Raw genomic sequence first — 7804 nt, forward strand, 5'->3', positions numbered from 1 at the left:
TAGTTCTTCTCATGATTCTTTAGCTGTCTGGACCCATATGCTATAACATTTCCATGCTGCATCAGGACACAACCCAGACCCAGATAAGAGGCATCACTATAAACTGTATACCCTCCTGATCCACTCGGTAGAGCTAGCACGGGTGCAGTAGTCAGTCGCTTCTTCAATTCTGAAAAACTCATTTCGCAGTCCTCATTCCATTCAAACTTTGCATTCTTCATTATGAGTCAGGTTAGAGGAGCTGCTAGGCTAGAGAACCCTTCGACGAACCGGCGGTAATAACCTGCCATCCCCAGAAAGCTGCAAATGTCCTTAACTGTTGTCAGCCTTTCCCAACCAAGTACCGCTTCAACCTTTTCGGGGTTCACTGATACTCCTTCCTTCGATATAACATGTCCTAGGAAGGCGGTTTGCTCAAGCCAGAATCCACACTTGCTCAACTTTGCATACAACTTCTTTTCCTTGAGGACCTGTAAGACTTGGGCAAGATGATGAGCATGTTCTTTTCTACTTTTTGAGTAGACTAAGATATCATCGATGAACACGATGACAAATTGATCCAAGAACACTCTGAAGATCCTGTTCATTAGATCCATAAAGATGGTCGGGGCGTTGGTTAGCTCAAACGGCATGACCAGGAACTCATAGTGTCCGTACCTGGTTCGGAATGCCGTCTTAGGGATGTCTTCTGTTCTTATCTTTACCTGATGGTAACCTGATCGTAGATCTATTTTAGAAAAGACTTGTGCACCCTGCAACTGATCGAAAATGTCATCAATCCGGGGAAGAGGATATTTGTTCTTAATTGTTACCTTGTTTATCCCTCTGTAATCAATGTACAGTCTCAACGTTCCATCTCCCTTCCTTGCAAAAGTAACTCCGGCACCCCAAGGGGAAACGCTGTGTCTAATGAAACCACTGTCTTGTAACTCAGTGATTTATTTCCTTAGTTCTTCCATCTCAATGCGGCTCATTCGGTAAGGAGCAACCGAGATGGGCTAGGTACCTGCCTGTAAGTCTATGGTGAACTCGACCTCTCTGTCCACTGGTAGACCAGGCAATTCATCCGGAAATACGTCTGAAAAGTCTCGGACTACTGGAATCTCTTGGATACAAACTTCCTTCTTGGGCTTACCTAGTTAGATAAAATACAAGATTAAGGCACTGGGAATTAAAAAAACTTGTCATCAGGGAAAATCAGTACTGAATGATTTTATTAACTTGTAAATGGCTCCTCGTTGGGAGGATTAAATACAACCTTTTTGTTAAAGCAGTCTATGGTGGCGTGATACGCCGCTAGCCAATCCATTCCTAGGATTACATTAAAATCCCCCGTGTCTAACCCTATCAGGTCTACCCTCAGTTTCCTATCTGCTATCTCCATGGCACATGCCCTGTAGATAATCTCTCCTAGCAATGTCTCTCCCCCAGCGGTAGATACAAGCAACAATGAACCAAGTCTATCAGGTGATACACAAATTTTGGAAGCAAGAACATGTGAAACAAAAGAATGTGATGCAGCAGTGTCAAACAAAACATGAGCAATGTGGCCAGATACAGCATACATACCATGTACCACGTCCGGGTCTGCGTCGGCATCCTTCTCGGTAAGGTTATAAACTCTGCCCTGGATTGGAGGCCTTCTTTGATTCTAGTTCCTCGGGCATTCCCTTGCATAATGCTGGGCACTGCCGCATATGCGACAGGTGTTGCTGAGGCAATAGCAGGGTCGGTCCCCGTGATCCCTGCCGCAGTGCTGGTAGATCTTCCCACGTGCTGCCCCCGTAGCCTGAGGAGGGGCCTGGATGGCGGGTCTGGGCCTCTTACTAGGTTGGACAGGCACGGTAGGTGCTGGCCTGCGGAGCGGGGCTGAGGGTCGAGAACTCCTCGTTAGCTGAGGGTGGGTGTCGAAGCTCCTTTCTATGATTTGCGCTTTTGCTAGGACTGCTGAATATGTCTCGAGCTCCATTACCAGTAAGTGCTGTCTAATCTCCGAGTGGAGACCCCACTGGAATTTCCTGGCCTTTCGGCCCTCATCCATCAATGTCTCCGGGGCATATCAGCCCAGCTCCAGGAACTTACGGGCATACTCCGACACTGTCATGTTTCCCTGGACCAATTGAGCAAACTCCATTTCCTTCAGGTGTCGGATGTGTTTAGGGAGATACTCCGCGTGGAAGGCAGCTAAGAACTGCTCCCAAGTAGCTGGTGTAGGCAGGGTGGTCCGCTTGAGCTCCCACCAGCGTACTGCTTCCCCTACCAGCATGTAGGAGGCAATGGCAGCCCTCTGCTCAGGAACTACTCCCAAGGTCTTAAAAGCTCTCTCAGTCTCTGCCAGCCAGTATTGGGCCTCTTCAAAAGAGGATCCCCCTGCAAAAGTAGAAGAGTTCAGTCTTCTGTACCTCTCTATGAAGCCGGGGTCGATCAAGGAAGGAGCGGGGTCCCGGGGTAGAGGGACTGGGGCCGGCTGAGGGTGAACTGGGGGGACCTGTGGTGGCACCTGCTGATGTGGTGGGGGTACTGGAATGTGCTGTGGTGGTGCCTGGTGGTACCGTGACTGGGGTACCGGGTCGTACCGCGGCTGTGGTGTCGGGTGGTACTGTGGGAGAGCAGGCTCCTGCCGGGGTGGCTCGGGATCAGCCTGCTGTAGCGGGGGCTCGACCAGCAATAGCGGAGGAGGTCCGGGTAACTCCCTTCTCTCCTCTCGCCTTTGCTGGGCAGCTACGAGAGCTTCCACCATCTCAAATAGTCTGTCTAAATCCTCCCGAAGCGAGTTATCTTGGGCCGCTCGGTTTAGTGGGGGCATTCCTCTCCTCATTTTCGTGTACCTGTATTCACAAGGAATGGTTGAGTAACGATCTATCGGTGAGTATTTCTATAAGGCACTATTGTGTAAGGGATGGGTCCGAGGAAATGCGGCTCTGATACCAACTGTAACAGCCCCGGAAATTTAGAATTGGAAAGGTATATATATAGATAAATAATCTGAATTTGCGGAAGCGTATTAAACATTGCAATTAACATCCCTTACACTAAAACAAAAAACGTGCTCAAAGTATAAAAGAACAAACTAACTAAAAGAGAAACTCGAAAATAAAAACTATAAATATAACTACGGAGTCTTTAGGCGTTCCCTTCGCCGTCTTCCTGCGGAACGGGCTCGGGAACAATGTCTTCCTGATCTGAAATGGTTAAATAAGGAATGAGCTACACCAGCCCAATAAAGACATCACACTATCTCACCGCCACGGAGGTAAATGTTGGTAGAAAACACAAAAAGACCAATGGAGCATAATTTATAACAAATTCTTTTATCAATAATAAAATCCTTTACTGTCCACTTACCTCGGTGAGATTCATAAAACAACATATGAAAGCAATAACATTATCATCATCATGAAATCATATGAACTTTATAACATAACATACATCACACCTTTACATTTCAATCATCAGAAAACAGATTTCATCTTTTACCAGCCTGACTAGATATCCTAGGAGATGGTGGACGGACCGAGTCCGTGGGGAACCCTACTGGGATTGTGGTCTCTCATACCGGACGGAGTATGGAGACCTTATGTGTTTTGGCGCCCATACCGGACGGAGTATGGGGACGGCCCGTTTCACCCTCATACCGGACGGGGTATTGAGGTTCATAATTTTAGCGCCCATACCGGACGGGGTATGGGGACGGCCCTGGAATCAGGTTATAAATGTTAAGGGTTCACGGGTAGCGGGACCCCTATGGATCCCCATGGATACTAGTAGGCTGGTAAAAGATGAAATCTGTTTTCTGATGATTGAAATGTAAAGGTGTGATGTATGTTATGTTATAAAGTTCATATGATTTCATGATGATGATAATGTTATTGCTTTCATATGTTGTTTTATGAATCTCACCGAGGTAAGTGGACATTAAAAGATTTTATTATTGATAAAGAATTTGTTATAAATTATGCTCTATTGGTCTTTTTGTATTTTCTACCCACCTTTACCTCTGTGGCGGTGAGATAGTGTGATGTCTTTACTGGGCTGGTGTAGCTCATTCTTTATTTAACCATTTCAGATCAGGAAGACATTGTTTCCGAACCCGTTCCGCAGGAAGACGGCGAAGAGGACGCCTAAAAACTCCGTAGTTATATTTATAGTTTTTATTTTCGAGTTTCTCTTTTAATTAATTTGTTCTTTTATACTTTGAGCACGTTTTTGGTTTTAGTGTAAGGGATGTTAATTGCAATGTTTAATACGCTTCCGCAAATTCAGATTATTTATCTATATATATGCCTTTCTAATTCTAAATTTTCGGGGCTGTTACAGAATAGATCTCCATGAACTGCACCTTCTACTTTGTAAATCATATAATTTATGAGGGTTTTTATTTCATATATAAGAAATAAGTAAACAAGGAATCAAATTATTTTTATGTAAAATGAGAGAAATTTGTAGAATGCGAGCAGTGAGAATGATTATTTAAATACCAAATTTAGAATTGAAATCTATTGATTACATAGAATATTTGCTAGACCAAAAACATTACTATATATGCAGTAGCTCAGAAACACAATGGTTTGAATGCTTTAATCGTCATTACACCTTTCATCATGTATATACTTTACTGATGTAGCCTTTGGAGTTGGTAATAGATGCACAAGTACCTATCTTTCAATTGTCCTTCAGTCCGGAGAGCTTAGCACCCCAAGTATATTAGTCACTTGAGCTTTCTGTATAAAGGAATGTCGATCGATGAATGAGCAAGCTATGTGATAATCATTCATCAGATATGACAGCTGCTTTGCTAAGTGTGAAGTGACAATGATCTGAAATGTTCATCTAAAGTTATAAGACAATTGTAAGAAGCTAAAGATATTTAATATTTGAAGAGTTTATTTCCAAATACAGTTCACAGAGTATCAATCAAAGAATTCACAGCACATGCTGAAAATTTAAAAATATCCCTTGGAGTAAAAATTCTAAAACACTTCTCAACTAAATTTGAAAAATAAGTATCATTCCTAGTAATGCTATGTTACTGTCTGCTTTCAGTTCCAGAGAAAAATCCAAATATAACAATGGAACAAACATGAAGAAGATCGAAGCAAAGAGGGGAAAGTTAAAGGTGCTCCTTAATCAAATAGAAAAGCAACTCACTTTTATAAGAACCCTGATTAAGTAGGCAAACCATACAAGAATTACAATGAAACGAGTCATGCAAATGGGGCTCCTTCAAATGATGAAAAAACTCTGAAAAATCAGAGAATAAGTACCTCAGTAGTGCTTCAGCACAAAATTACAAGCCAACCAATACACTGCTACTACGCCTGGTCACAATGCGCAGAAAATGTGAAACAAGGAACTACCGATTAGGCACACATCTTCACCTAATCGTTTTCATGGTGCACATATCCAGTAACTAAAAGCATAATATACTGACCTTCTATCTGTTATGATATTCTATCTTAGACAATCTAAATGTGTAGATATCTTTGCTGAATTTTTCCTTATTATGCCAGTTCTATGATTCAAACTGGCTGCAAGAGGTTCACTGTGGAACAATCAGGAGGATCTTTTCTTCTGAGAAACTTGCCCTATAAACGTTTCCTCTGAGCAGTACACTCTTGTTGGCCTCCTGAACATCAGAAGGATCTTTGCATAACAATTTCAGGTCAGCAGCACCCATCTTAATCGGCCAATGTAGAGGAATTCTTCTCCGACCGCATGTATCAATTCCAAAAAGCATAGTATACTGACTTTTTACCTGTTATGATATTCCATCTTAGACAATCTAAATGTGCAGATATCTTTGCTGAATTTTTCCTCATTATGCCAGTTTTATGAGTCATTGTACCAAGAAGAAAGATACTAAAACTGGCTGCAAGAGATTCACTTTGGAACAATCTTCTTAGAAAAGTACCTTTTCCTCCGAGAGCAGTGAGATTAATTATTCAAATACCAAATTTAGAAGTAAATTCATAAAACAAATCTAGAATGGAAATCTATTAATTACATAAAGTATTTGCTAGACCAAAAATATTGCCACTCAGAAATGGTTTGATACTTATGAAGTCTTATTACCCATTTCACCAACTATTAAAACAAATAACCAGCAAAAAATATAGAACAAGCAAGAGACTGTAATGAAGTTGAGCTAGCATATATAACAGAATTTTCTAATACATTAAATCTGTCTCTAATAGCCTATTCTGGTAAGAAGTTCAAGGGAGGATTACAAAATATGCAGACCCAGAAGACAAAAGTTTATACGGCTATATATATATATATATATATATATGCCATATAAAATTCATCCAAAAAGAAGCATCTTAACCCCAAACCCAAATCCTGTAACAAAAACAAAAGCATCAAGACTAATCATCATCCCTATCCCAATCCCAAGCCTGTAATTCCTTCCCCAGTAAGAAATTAACAAAAGCATCTACACAAGCATACTGAACCTGTTCATCACTAAGCCAGTAAGCCTCCCAATTACTCCTCCGAATCCGACTCGGTTTCTCCGCACCCTCGAAGACCAACAACTTCCTGCGCAACCCCCTCCTTTCCTCGGCAACATCCCGAAGCTCAATAACCCTCGAAACAGAAACTTCATGCACCGATTACCATAACAGAGACTCATCATTGTAATTCCGAACTCCCACAAACGTGTTTCTCTCATCATCGAGGAATCGACGGAGATAGGAGGGAACCGAAGAGGCATGAATGAGTTGAAAAACAAGACAATGACGACCAATGCAGAGTTGCAGGGTGGCGGCTTTAGGGTTACAGGAGGGAAACCATTGAACTCCGAGGCCTATGATAAGTTTGTGTCGGCGAGTTCGGTGTTTGCGAAGGAGATGATGGAGCCAGGATCTTGCGACAGAAGATTTTGAGGTGACTTTGGTGATGATGGAGTAACCGAAGAAGTTGACTGTGAATGTTCTTTCACGATGTGGGTTAGGATCATTGTGGGGTTGTATGTTTATGAACTGATCATTCATGGTGATTCTCTCTATCCTCTGGTTATGGAGTCGAGGGTTTGCAGAGAACTGGTTAATCAAATGCAAATGAAAATCCAATCCTCATATCCATGTATTAGAGTAGAGCTTTATAATTATATGTATAGTAGTTATATAGGAATAATGATTAAGAAGAAAACGTAGTAAACAAGAAATACCTGCTACTATTACAACTACAGAACATAAAACGACAGCGTTTTATTAATAATATTTATAGTTATATAGAAATAATAATAATTAAGAAGAGACGTTCGAAAATTAGAAAAACCTGCAGTAATAATACAGAAGACGGGACGACACAGTTTGCCGTTTCTTCTCCCCTCTATTATTATTTATTATTTGGCGTATATCTATATACATGTATATATATATATATATATTTGTTTCTCTTTTTCTTCTGTGGCGGGCTGGAGTTAGCCCTTGCCGCTGCATATACTATATATATGTATATATATTTTTTATCTTATTTTATTTTCTCCTTTTCTCTCTTCTTTAAATGCAGCAGGAGCCATGTTCTTCCTCCTATTGCATATATTGTATTTTTCTTTCTTTTTTTAACATTTTGTGTGTATATATATACACGTGTATATATATATATATATTTTTTTTTTTCTTTTTGCTTTTCAGCTGCTGCAGCCCACCCTTCCTCTGTCTTTTTTTATATATTTTGTTTTTTTTCTCCCTTTGGTATATATATATATATTTTTCCTTATTTTTTTTGCTTTGCCTTCCCTTTGTATCTACTTTTCTTTGGCATCAGGTGGGAGATATGTATGTATAACTATATCTATATA

At 40.9% G+C, this 7804-nt stretch overlaps 1 pseudogene across 1 annotated transcript; it reads right to left on the reverse strand.

The window, feature by feature from the left end:
• Window positions 1-4523: 4523 nt before the first annotated feature.
• On the reverse strand, window positions 4524-7137 carry LOC148266436 (uncharacterized; annotated as a pseudogene). The gene is made up of 2 exons (XR_015818495.1): window positions 6453-7137; window positions 4524-4817 (listed from the first exon to the last, which is right to left on the reverse strand). The product of XR_015818495.1 is annotated as an uncharacterized LOC148266436 (transcript).
• Window positions 7138-7804: the final 667 nt, after the last annotated feature.

Source organism: Carica papaya, chromosome 4 (assembly GCF_054855325.1).
Source record: "Carica papaya isolate Zhongbai chromosome 4, ASM5485532v1, whole genome shotgun sequence".
Classification (NCBI taxonomy): domain Eukaryota; kingdom Viridiplantae; phylum Streptophyta; class Magnoliopsida; order Brassicales; family Caricaceae; genus Carica; species Carica papaya.